Genomic DNA, 12005 nt, shown 5'->3' with positions numbered 1-12005 from the left:
GGTAATCTCCACGCTCAGAACTTTACCAGTTTGGTTCCATTGCCTGTGAACTAAAATCTGTTTCACATAGAAGCTATGTCAGAAAGACAGAGGAGGAGCTGCAGTGTAGAGAAAAGTGTCCTGCTTTTGCACAATCATCTGTCTTATGTACACCCAGAAATATTCAGCTTTCCAGGCTATCTTGGCACATTTGTTTACTCTGAAAGTCAGATTCTCTACTAATACATAAATAGGATGCAGACTCCACTGATTTAATATTAACATGGTTGATTTCACTGACTGAGAACTTGGCACTTGATGTTTTTAAAGCTAGAAGTTTGAGTACATTTGATCCCCCCCCCCCTTTTTTTTTTAACACCTAAGGGAAAATATTAATGCATAACCAGTAAACTCTGTTTCAGTGCAACTGATTTTTCAAGGTTTCTTGACTAAATAAACTGAACAAAGAAGGAAGGAATCTACTCAAAAATATTTTTGATAACTTTAGAAGAAGTAAGTTTTTCCTGCTGTGTTTTTATTGTAAATTTAATTGTAATTGCAAAGGTATGCCAGAAGCTGTGGAAGACCATGCTGCAAAGAGAAGTAGAATTCAAGGACCTATTAGAATGAGTCCAGAGGAGGGCTACAAGGATGATTAAAGAGCTGCAGCACCTTGTCTGTGAGGGCAAGCTGAGGGAGTTGGGTTTGTTCATCCTTGAGAAGAGAAAGGGAGACCTCACTGCAGCCATCCAGTACCTAAAGGGGGCCTACAGGAAAGCAGAGAGGGATCTTGGTCAGGGACTGTGATGATAGGACAATGAGTAATGTTTTTAAACTAAAAGAGGGTAGGTATATATTAGACATTCAGAATAAATTCTTCACTCACAGGGTGGTGAAGCACTGGAACAGGTTTCCCAGAGAAGCTGTGGATGCAACCTGGGAGGTGTCCCTGTCTGTGTCAGGGGGTTTGGAATTAGATGATCTTTAAGGTCCCTTCCAACCCAAACCATTCTGTGATTCTATACGTGAACTGGAGAGTTTTGATAAACAACGGATGCCTGCCTCTGACTTGGCAGAGTGATGATCTCTGGGATTGTATTGAGCAGACAGGGTGACCTTGTTTAAAATGTGGATGAGATAATCTGAATATTCATGAATAATGTGGAGTTGGCTGTTGTGTTGACAAGAAAAACAAACAAAAACATAGCTTTGTCTGTGTGTGTGTGCGAAGAAAGATTACAGAAATAATTCCTTCGGTCCAATAAAAAAAACTAGGGAGTGTGATTTAAGAAACAGTAGAAAAGACCCACTAGACATTCAACATGATAGTAGGTACAGTAAACGTTTTATACTGGGAGTAGCAATTGTCCATAAATAGATGTAAATACTTAAAAATAAATAAATAAAATAAAAATAAAACAAAACAAAAACAAAACAAAACTAAAACTCTTTTCAAGTATTTGCACTTGCTGATGTAAATCTAACTCTAAAGGAAAAGAGTTTTCAGTAATTAGTTCCAGATGTAATTTTTACAAGTACAATGAAAAGGTAATTATGTTGTAAATAATGGGAATGCTTTTCTTCATCAAAGTGAGAGTTCCTTTATTCCTCAACTGATCAGTTAGCTGGGATAAGAAATCCACACTGGGAAGAGCAATTCTAAACCCCTGTTACTGATTCTCTAAATTACTCTTTCCAGGACAATCAGTATTTGCTCCAGGCAGATCCTCTTTCTGATGAATGGAAACTGTACACTGAATACATAGACCACATGATTGTAGATGGGCTGTTCAAAGTTATCAAGTGTTCTCTTCAGTATCTGGCTGAAAGCAGTGAGACAACATTTAAATCCACTTCTTTATTTGAAGTGCAGCTTGTTCTTAATGGCAGTGAAATGACTTTTAAACCTTTGGACTCGATGTCAGTAGCAATTTCTGTGATATTACAGAGGGACTAATCAAAGACATCCATGATATTCCATCTGTAAACAGATCTGTCAAGTAGTTTGGACCTTTTTCAGGTATTGTTACTTTTGCTACTTTTTTTTTGTTGTTTGTTTTTAAGTTGACCTTCCCTCTAAGCATTTGAATGTAATTGTTTTCCCACCCGAGTCACCCCTATCCAGTGTTTTATGCCACGAAGGCTAACATCTCAAGAGAAGCGATGAGGCTTTTCCCATCTATTCACTGTGAGCTGTCATTTTCTGCTGTCCTTAACTTCTGTCTCTCTTCTTGTGTTATGAATGTGTCTAGTAATTTCTTTCAGCAACCAGCACATATTCTTTAAATGATACTGGCTATATTGGCTAACTTTTTTTTTTTTTTAAACTTTTTGATTCACTTGCCCAATTGAGTTCACCTTGGCAGTACACACAGAAGTCTGCGGCTGGATGATCTGCAAGGCTTGTTCATGGATTTACCGTCCATTTTTGCTTGTGTGTTTTCCACAGGCACTGTGTGGCTTTACACTGTATGTGTTACTGAGGATTTGGCATCAACTGTCTTCTTCTACAGCTATATTCCAGACTGTATCTTTCTCAAGAACTGTTTGTTTCCTTATGATTGTTAGTTGAATGTTTGGTCTCTTGGTGTCTTGTCATCAGGATACCTGGTGCTGTTTCTGCTTCCACATCTGCAAGTACCACTGAGCTTATATTAGGAGACTATTAGAGGGCTGTGTCCATAGACAGGAGACAGAAGTGGTTTGTGAATGAAATAAACACTTTTTTTTTTAGAGATGTAATGTTAATGCAAGTTTTTTTTGCAAGACTGTTTTTGCCAGACTAGTTGGACGTGAAAAAAACTTTATCCATTTTTTCAAACTCTTTTTATGAGATAGAAACAAACTTAAATAAATAAATGTATCAAAATATCACAGTTAAACAGACTCTAGGGAAAACCAGATTAATTATAAATTGGTTATAATGCATAACAGTGAAAAGAAACAAAGGGTAAAATAACAGTTGAGAATGGGTTGAGAGGACAGAGTGGAGTATAAAAAGGAGTAGTTGGAGAAAGGAGTCCAGGAAATAGTAAAGGAAAAGACGGAAGAGGGCTGGAGCAAACAAAATGGTCCAGAACCTCTGTTCCTGAAATTCTTCTGGCTTTTGCCAGCTTGATTTTTCTCTGAAATTCATGGCTACTTATTCTACAGTACTCGGCAGCACGGATATGAAGGTTTGGGGATATCAGAAAGCAGCATTACCTGTTGAGTGGACAGGAGGATTTACCCTGTTCTTTATGAGCCTGTCACTCGCTCCTGGACTGGCTTTTTTTTTGTACCTAGGACCAAAGAGCAAATGGAGGAAATGAATGTCCTAAACTGTGTTCTCAGACATAGAGAGCCAAGTTTGCATAATCTGTACTCTATAACTTCTGAATTTCCTTTTTCTTCTTCCTCCACCAAGTGCTGCAGTCTGTGGAAATGGAGATTATGGTATTTGGAATGGCTTGTATTTGTAAAGCGTGCTTTCTCTGTACCTTTAGAAACAGGAACAGCCCACAGTTTTACTCTGGTCTTTACTGAGTCCATTACCTTTGCCTGCAAAGCAATTTCTTCAACCCCAGATTTAGAAAAGGTGGGGTTTCTGAGTCCCATTGAATTCTCTACTAGCCATAACAGCCCAGTCAGTAGAAGTACTTTCATCATCTCTCTGTGGCATTAAAAATCTGTTAATGAGATAAAGGAAACTTGGTGAAGATGCCTCGAATCAAGATTCCAATTTTTTGAGGTCTACTAGAAAGTTACACTGACAGCCCTCAGAATCTGAATCACAACCCGTCTCACTAGCAAGCGTTGTAATTTAAATCAACATGTTGGAGAATGTGAGTAATAGCAAGTGCACTGTTTTGTGTCTAGCTGATGACAGTAAGTACTTTGAATTTTTGATGTTAGTATGATGTGTGAAATAGAAATTATAATACTTGAGAAATATGAATCCAAGCAGTCATTTCCCATTAACATGTTCCAAGGAGCAGACAGGGAACTTTCTACTAACTGACAAGTTATACTTGTGATTGCCATCAGTATAGTACCTTGGGTCGTGGCACGTGGCTTGGCTTTTAGGACATCTTTCTTTGATTTAATTTTTGTCTCCACTGCCTTTTCAATTTGAGGTGTTAATTTAGCATGATATAGATTAGATGGATGCCCTGGAAGAAATAAGTAGCTATGAAGAAAGGGAACTTGATCACTGTTTATGTTCTGGAGTGTCAAAGTGACTTGAACAAATAGTGCTACTTATGGATAGATTATAAAACTGGATGCATGAAGCAGTTTCTGCTCTATGGATGAGCAGAGCAGAATTCTTAGTAGAGGGGAGCAGGATTTCTATGAAAATAATGCGCTTCCAAAATGTTTTCACAAGATGTGAAGTATTCTAAAGAACAGATAGTTCACTTTTTGCAGAGGTTTCTTCTTTCTCTTACCTGTTAAGGAAATATGTTTTGGTGATTTGTTTAAGACCTACTGTTTGTTGGTGTTTGTTTGTTTGTTTGTTTGTTTTTCTTCTTTCTTTAGAGCCAATATTAGCCAAATATTCTGAAGAAGTTAGTGAATCTAAAAATCAGAAGATTTTTTTTAGTAGTTCTTTCAAACCAAATTGACCACAAGCCTTTTAAATACCATTGGTGAATTTAATATAAAAATAACAGAGCTGAATTTTTTTAAGGAAAACAGCTCAGGTAATTCCCTTAGGCAAGTTTCTCTGGTTTCTGATTCATTTGCGTACGTACATAAACACATACATATATATATCTGTATATGTGTTTATGTATATACATATTTTTTATTTTAATTCAGAAGGGGGGATTGAAGGATCTCTTGAAGTCAATTCAAGCCCTTTTAGCTATCAGACAAGGGAGAGTCTTTGCAGACATGGGTCTTTCCTGGTACCTTGGATGCATCCTTGGGATAAAAGGCTTCTTTGGTCTTCAAATTCATCTGGATAAGCATCAAGCTCAAAAAAAAACCAAAAACTTGATGTTCTTAAGATGTTCAAAATATCTTAGAAATAGTGATTTATTCTTTGATTGATGTGGACTCACTATTTGTCATGGGTTTGGCTTACAGTACTATATGAAGAACTTTCAATGTTTCTATCTCATTTTTGGTATAAATTTATTTGTAAAATGCACTTCAAAATGGCAGTGTTTTGACCATGCTGGAAAGCTAGATCAGGAGTGTTTAGAGCATGAGAGTGTCTAGACAGCAATTTGGCTGTGTAAGGTATGCTGAAGATCTCTCTGGGAGAAAAGCTCTTTGAAATGGATGTTAATCTTGGACTCTTCTAAAAGGTTGACATGGATTGCAGTGCTGTACCCATCACCTCAGATCTGAACTATTTCCTGCAGCCAGACAGCACTCCTCTGCCCCAATTCTGCAACACTGAGAACCTGAACAGGATTATTACTTGAATCATGTGCAGTAGAAACAGCAAGTGAAGAGATGGGCAAGTGTAAATGAGTTCATGATATTTCTCAAGTGCATCTCATCAAGCATGTGAAATGTATTTCTCATCTTGTTTAAATAGAGGGGAAAAGGAGCCCACCAACTAAGCACCAACACAATGCTTCTATGTTTGATTTGATTGCATTTATTTGTTCATTAATATAATTGATGTGTATGGTTTGCCTTAAGTTTTCAGGTGCTCTGTGCTAATTAACTTGACATTTGCTCATGTTACGTATTATTAGTGTTACGAAATGGAGAGACTCATGAATGAAACTAAGAGAGGTTTGAATAAGAAAGCGTAAAAAGGAAGGTGAACAGCTTTAGGTGAAATGATGGGACATCTAATGGCCACAGAAGACCAGGACTCCAAAGATGATGTGTTCAAAGTCTTGAAACTGACCTTTTCAGATCTTTTCAGGATGGTAGGTACCAGAACTTGGAGGCAAGGATTTTCTGCAGATCTGGAGGTAAGGATCTGACATAACACATATAAAGCTTTGAAAAATACTTGAATAAGAGCTGTAACAAAAATAAAAAAAAATATTTTTTTTTATGAGCTTTTATTTATTTTTTTTTTAATCTCTTTTTCCCCTGTGGAGATGTTTACTTTGGACACTTCTTTTACTATATATATATAGATAGATAGATATATACAAACATATATATATAAATACAGAATTATTCTGTTGATTTATTTGGGTCTACAGTAAGGACATCATAAATTTTTCTCGATGTTCTCAAGTTTCATTCAAGAGATTTAATGAGAAGCGTTTATCAATGCTGTGCCATCATTGTCCTCCTAGGAATCAATTAAAATGTTTAGGAGAAAAAAAATGATTTGTCAGTGGGAAGTAGTGTTTTCGCACAAGTAGTCGTAAGCTAAAGACAGTTTAAGACATTTTTTTAACTTTATATCTCCTTTATTAATAGCAGATTTAAAGGCCAGATAGGCTTATTAGCTTGTGTGTTCTGCCTTCCACTGAATAGGATTTCCAGGTTGCATAGATGTGTACTAGAAGGTACATTGGGGATTTTTTACTTTTGTTTTTATGGTTGTGCTTGCATTGCAATTAAACCCGAAATCCACAGCACTAACATAACCCCAGCTCCTCTCCAGTCTTTGGGAATAAGAGCAGAGTTGGGTGACACTGAGGGGTGACATGTCTCAAATAGGCAAAGATTCTTGGTCAGGGCATTCAAGGTGGGATGTGAGAGATCATGAACATAATCCACAGTGTCTGTTTTAGAGCAGAACTTTGGCCTTGGGGCTTTCTCACCTTCCAAATGAATGCATGAAACCCAGGGCAGTGCACTGCTGTGGTTTCATATATGCACATTTTTTAAGCAAAACTGTTGTAAGGTCAATTCCCTCTACTTCCCCACCAGAACAATAATAATTTTTGTAAAATGAATATTTCTGGTTACCTGAAATTTTGTTTTCTATCTGATTTTAGCTAAGAAGCTTACAGGGTGCTTTTGGTTTTAGTTTTCATACATAAGGCCTCAAAGTCTTAAAAGTGTTCTCAATTCTGTCTCTGTTGAAATGAATAGCTTTTAGTTGTTTTTCGTTGTTGTTTTGTTGTTGTTGCTGCCTTTTTTTTTTTTTTTTTTTTGTTTGTTTGCATAACCAGAGACAGGATAAATCTTTATCCTCTAAAAATCAACTGAGAAATTTAAATGTTGTAGGATCGGGGTATTCCTTGTTTGCACAGGCAGATCAGGTAATTATCAGCTTAATGACTTAGCTTGTGTGCGAACCATCAAGAGTGCACTAATAAGCCCTTAATGGTTATGTCCATCCCCATGTGGGGTCTCCACCCCACACCCAGGGGCTCCTCTTAAGCTCAACCCTGGGACTTCAGTCTTGATGTGAGCTATACAGTACTGCTTTCAAGCCTGTTTCTGGTGCTGCCTTCTGGATAGACTATCCAGAATGGTCCTTGGACCTATGGTTGAAGTAGGTTGTCTCCTTGATAGACCTTCACGTAGTGGGACTATTCCCTTGGCTGGTAAGGGCTTTGCTCATGCTGGGTCCCTCCTGTTCCTGGCTCACCTCTCCTTGGGAAGCAGATAGCCCTTGCTGTTCACTGTTGTGTATGTGCCTGTTTGCACGTGTGTAGGAATGGTTTCAGATGGTACATGCAAATTGAAGGTGATCTTCTTGAAATTTGAGCCATACTCCCTAATACACCTTTAATTAGGGAAGTGTTGACAGACCAAAAGTTAAAGCAGTACAAATGGCACCATTACAAAATTCGATGGTTTTAATATGTAAAACACTAGTTCTCTATGAATCGGATCTTTGCTTTCAACCTGATTTTATCCAAATGACTAACGGTGTTTGTGTAGGTGTTTTGTTTTGTTTTCCCCTGGCATGATTTTCAGGAAGTAAAAGACTTACATTGCATATGAAAATGGGGAACTTTTTCCAAATAATTTCCTTACTTTTAAATTGTATTTTTTTTTTCCTCTTAAGGCAGTTAAAAAGTAAAGTTTACCATGGAAATATCCTTTTCAAAGTACAGTTCATAGATAGATATTTCGTTGTGTTCTTACTTATGAATGCATTATCAAAGGATTGCTTGTGTTTATTAAGCCTCTAGTCAGCTGTGTCAAAACTTGCTTCAAATAATGATAGGAAACCTTTTTGAGCAATATGACTTGCAAGGAGGTAATGAAGTTCAACTGTATCACAGAATTGTGGGATTATGTAGACTAAGATTCAAAGTAAACTCAAATGTTTGCAAAAGTCCTATAAAAGTTTTCCAAAATGACAACAAAAACACCTTTATCTGTGTGTGATGGCCTTTAAACTACAGTGTCTAATTAGGCAAGCTGTCATCAAGTCCTTGTCTGTATTCAATGGCACTCACTGCTGACTATTTTGTCAGCTACATGTATTTCTTGTAGAGACTTTGGGACGTCTAAAAGCTGGGTAAGGAATATGACTTTTGGGAGGATCAGGCTGAGACCAAGTATGCGACTGCTGAAAGCTAGGCAGGTTTCTGAAAGTATTTAACACTGAGATCAGGACCTACCAATACATTCAGTTATCACTGTGTGCATTTTTGAACTCTTTCTGAGGGGAGGTTTAAATTAATAACATGCTTCTCAAAACTATTTTATAGTGAGTTGTGTTGCTGTGGTGTTCTTTTTATTGCTGAGGTTTATTTCCAAATTTAATGTAGATAAATATGTTCTAACTAGAAAATATCAGAAATTTTAAACTTTAATCTTTTGTCTAAATTGCATTTTGCAAATTACCCTGGACAACGAGTCCACATTTGTCACCACAAAAAGACATGGCAAAAGAATGTCACAAAATCAACTACTGATTTAAAAAAAAAAAAAAAAGAGTGGGGAATGTAAGCATGTGTATGTGTGTTTCTGTGTGGGGAGAGCCGTTGGCTCTGCAAAATGACAAACAATATCTACTTGTAATGTTGTTAGGAATTACCTGAAAAGTGGAAGAATCTTAAAAAGATTGACTTCACTGTAACCATGAAGTGCTACCTCTGCAGTCCAATGAAGTGTCTGTTATCAGAAGAAAACGTGTACTTTTGGAGGTGAGATCAGTTCTGTGCTCTGAACCAAATGATTTTTCGTTTTTTGTTCTGATAACAAGCTGGTGGCAAGCTTCACTGAACTGAGAAATTGTAAACTCTTAGAAAAGGCTGTCTAAAGATAACAATTCAATGTTTCTCAGTAATGTATTCTGGATGAATCTGATAATTTAAAGCCCATTCCACCAAAATGGGAGTGATGCTTGTGTCCTCTTTATCTTCAATTATGTCTAATCTGTTTCTAATTCAAACATGGTGCTGCTGTTGTCAGATCAAATATAGATTTCAAATGTGTTATGCTTCTCCACTGGGAATGTTTTAAATGTATGCTGTACAGACTGAACCTAATAAACTTCTAGGTAAATTTAAAGGAAATAAAAGAGTACTTAAAAAAATAATAATAATAAATTAATGGTTCATGAGATGGAACATTTAATAAATGGCAGCTACAGAAAAACTATGGAATAATCTCTGTGGATTACCTGCTTAATCTCTAATGAATCTTAATGCAATAATTATGCTGTATCTTTCAGATTAAGCAGGATAGCTTTTTTAAAAACAAAGTCATTCTTAGGTTTCATCTTCAAATTCCTTTCCAGGATATGGATAAATTAAGAATTTCCATTGTTTATGAACAATAATTATGTGTTGATCAATGTCAATAGTTTGGAGCACTAATCCCAGTATATAGTCAAAATACAAACTGAATAAACATTTACTGATGTATATTCCTGAGTGTTCTGCAATGTGAGAATAAAAAGCGTAACAAAAAGTCTTTCATTGCTTGAAATATAAAGAGAGAGTAGCTCATCTGAGAATGTTGGATTTTGGATGTCTGTTCTCCTGACCTCTGCCTTGAGGAAGATTCAGAAGTCTCCTCTGAAAGTCAGCGACATATGAATTAGTGAAAAATGCATTTGTTTCTCTGCCATGATCAAGAGCCTAAATGAAGAATCCTTCTGTATTCTTTCAAAATGCTAGTGATGAAATATTGAAATTATTCTAAAGTATATTCTAACCGCAGGCTGATCATGGACTTGAGACCAATGTTAGAAGTCTGTTTTTATCTGTTTTCCTCTTGTCCTTCAAGTTGTCACTGGAAGTTTTGGAGATACTGGGCTAAGTGACTGCTAAAAACATCAAAAGAGGGGAAGATGGGACACTGAGTGTGGTGTGTATTTTTTAATTTGTTTTGATTTTTTATGGTTTGTGGTGTTTTTATTTTATTTTTGTTTGCTCTTGTTTTTGTGTCTGTGGTTCAGATCTTGTTTCAGGCTTCTAGAAGCCTCTACCTTCATTGTGTTAAACACACATACAGGTGCTACTTATACAAAAGATGGTGAATCTGGAATATGGAACGAATCTACTTCAGGTACACTCAGTGGAAGGGATGTTCACAGGCACTGTTTCTGCATTTGAAGGAGAAACCTTTTGCCATAAATGTACCCTATGGAGCTGACTAGTGATGACTCGCTCCACCATAAGATGGGAATGTAAGACTGAACAAGCATGTGACTAGCAGGCTATGGGTACTGCTCTCTCCTTGTTGCTATTTGGCATTACCATTTAGACCTTCTGTAAGTACTAAAAGGAACTACCAGACAAAGGATGATGAAGACCATCTATCCCTGCATCCTTTCATATATTTCTTCAGTGGGAGGGCTAGATATGCAGTTCTTGTAACATGAAGGTGCTTCATCAAGCCTGCAGCCAAGCCTTTAGCCTCTTTCTCTCTCTTGGATTCTCCTAACAACTAGAAGGGAATTTTCTGTGATTGCCTAATATGCTATATCTATGTCAGATATGCACAGTAAATTTCACATTTTTGTATAGACACAGAAACATATTTGCAGGTCATCATCGCTTTCTGTGGAAGGGAAATAGCTATGGTAAAGGCTCTGAAGGAGTCTCCAGCAAAAGTCATGTACTACTTTTTGTGATCGAAATATTTTGTGCTTGCAGGAAGGAAAACCAGCTTGCTCCTTTGACCAAATACTTCAGTATAGGTTGTTTGTCTTTTGTTCTAGGAGTATACAGTGATCCTTCACGGTCATACAATGATCCTTCATGATCCTCAAACATGATGAGGTACCTCCCCTACCAGCTTTCCCACTAGGACAAAGATTACTGACAAAAAAGATGGAAAAGGTGGAGTGAAGACAATAAATTTCTGGACAAAGCATAAACGTTCTCACAGTGTGTATCAAGGTGGAAAGATGGAAAACAAAACTTCTCTGTGCAAATTAATGGAGATGTTGCGAAGTTACAGGTTGAACTGCAAATGGCTTCCAGCTACATCTTTCTAAAGTGTGCATAACTGATTCTATAGATAACTGAAGTACGTCATTTTTCTAAAGACTGTGTCATACAGTGTCCATTGAAAAGTAAGGCCTCCTCTCTTTATTTACCTTCATGTAAGGAAAGAGAGAACATCCCCAAAGAGAAAAGGATAGAGAGTTTCAGATGTTTATTATTGTTTAATTTAGCTAAATTTAGAGACCCCTTAGATAGTTGATATAAGAGGGGGAAAAGAGCCTTGGAAATTTTATTCCATTTAATTTCTTTTTACTTTCTTGTGGTTACTGCATGCTTTTAAAAAGCCCTCTATTTTCTCATTTGAATATTAGTGTATTTTAAAGTACAATTCTAAATTATTTATGCACATGTAAGCAAAAATGATTGAAAAGCAGACAAAATAAAGAAAAACAGATGCTGGGCAAACAGTATTCTGTTTGATGATCTTTCTCTACTGATATTATCATTTTCAAATCTTATTTTTCCTCCTCAACCTTTTTGAAAAACTGGAATTTTGAACCTCAATGGTAAACATTCTATGAAGAAATTGGAAGAGAAGCTTTACTTTCCTTCTCTTACTGCCTTCTCTCTGTGTGTGTATTAATATATATTGCATAAATATTTATGTTTGTAATAGTTATATGAAAGAATGTGGAATTTAGTAAGGTTATCTGATTTCAAGATGAAGCCCTCAAGTTTTCATTGTGAGTTTCACCT

The 12005-nt window shown here is 36.6% G+C and overlaps 1 long non-coding RNA gene across 1 annotated transcript; it reads left to right on the top strand.

Moving 5' to 3' along the window:
* The first annotated feature begins 640 nt into the window (after positions 1–640).
* On the top strand, positions 641–11767 carry LOC106017150 (uncharacterized). The gene is made up of 3 exons (XR_002402238.4): positions 641–5897; positions 8881–8996; positions 11021–11767. It is a non-coding gene; the product is annotated as an uncharacterized lncRNA (long non-coding RNA).
* The last annotated feature ends 238 nt before the right edge of the window (positions 11768–12005 follow it).

The sequence above is a fragment of the Anas platyrhynchos genome, chromosome 7 (genome assembly GCF_047663525.1).
Source record: "Anas platyrhynchos isolate ZD024472 breed Pekin duck chromosome 7, IASCAAS_PekinDuck_T2T, whole genome shotgun sequence".
NCBI lineage: Eukaryota > Metazoa > Chordata > Aves > Anseriformes > Anatidae > Anas > Anas platyrhynchos.
The sequence above is the reverse complement of the archived record's forward strand: the minus strand, read 5'-3'. Positions and strand labels throughout refer to the sequence as shown.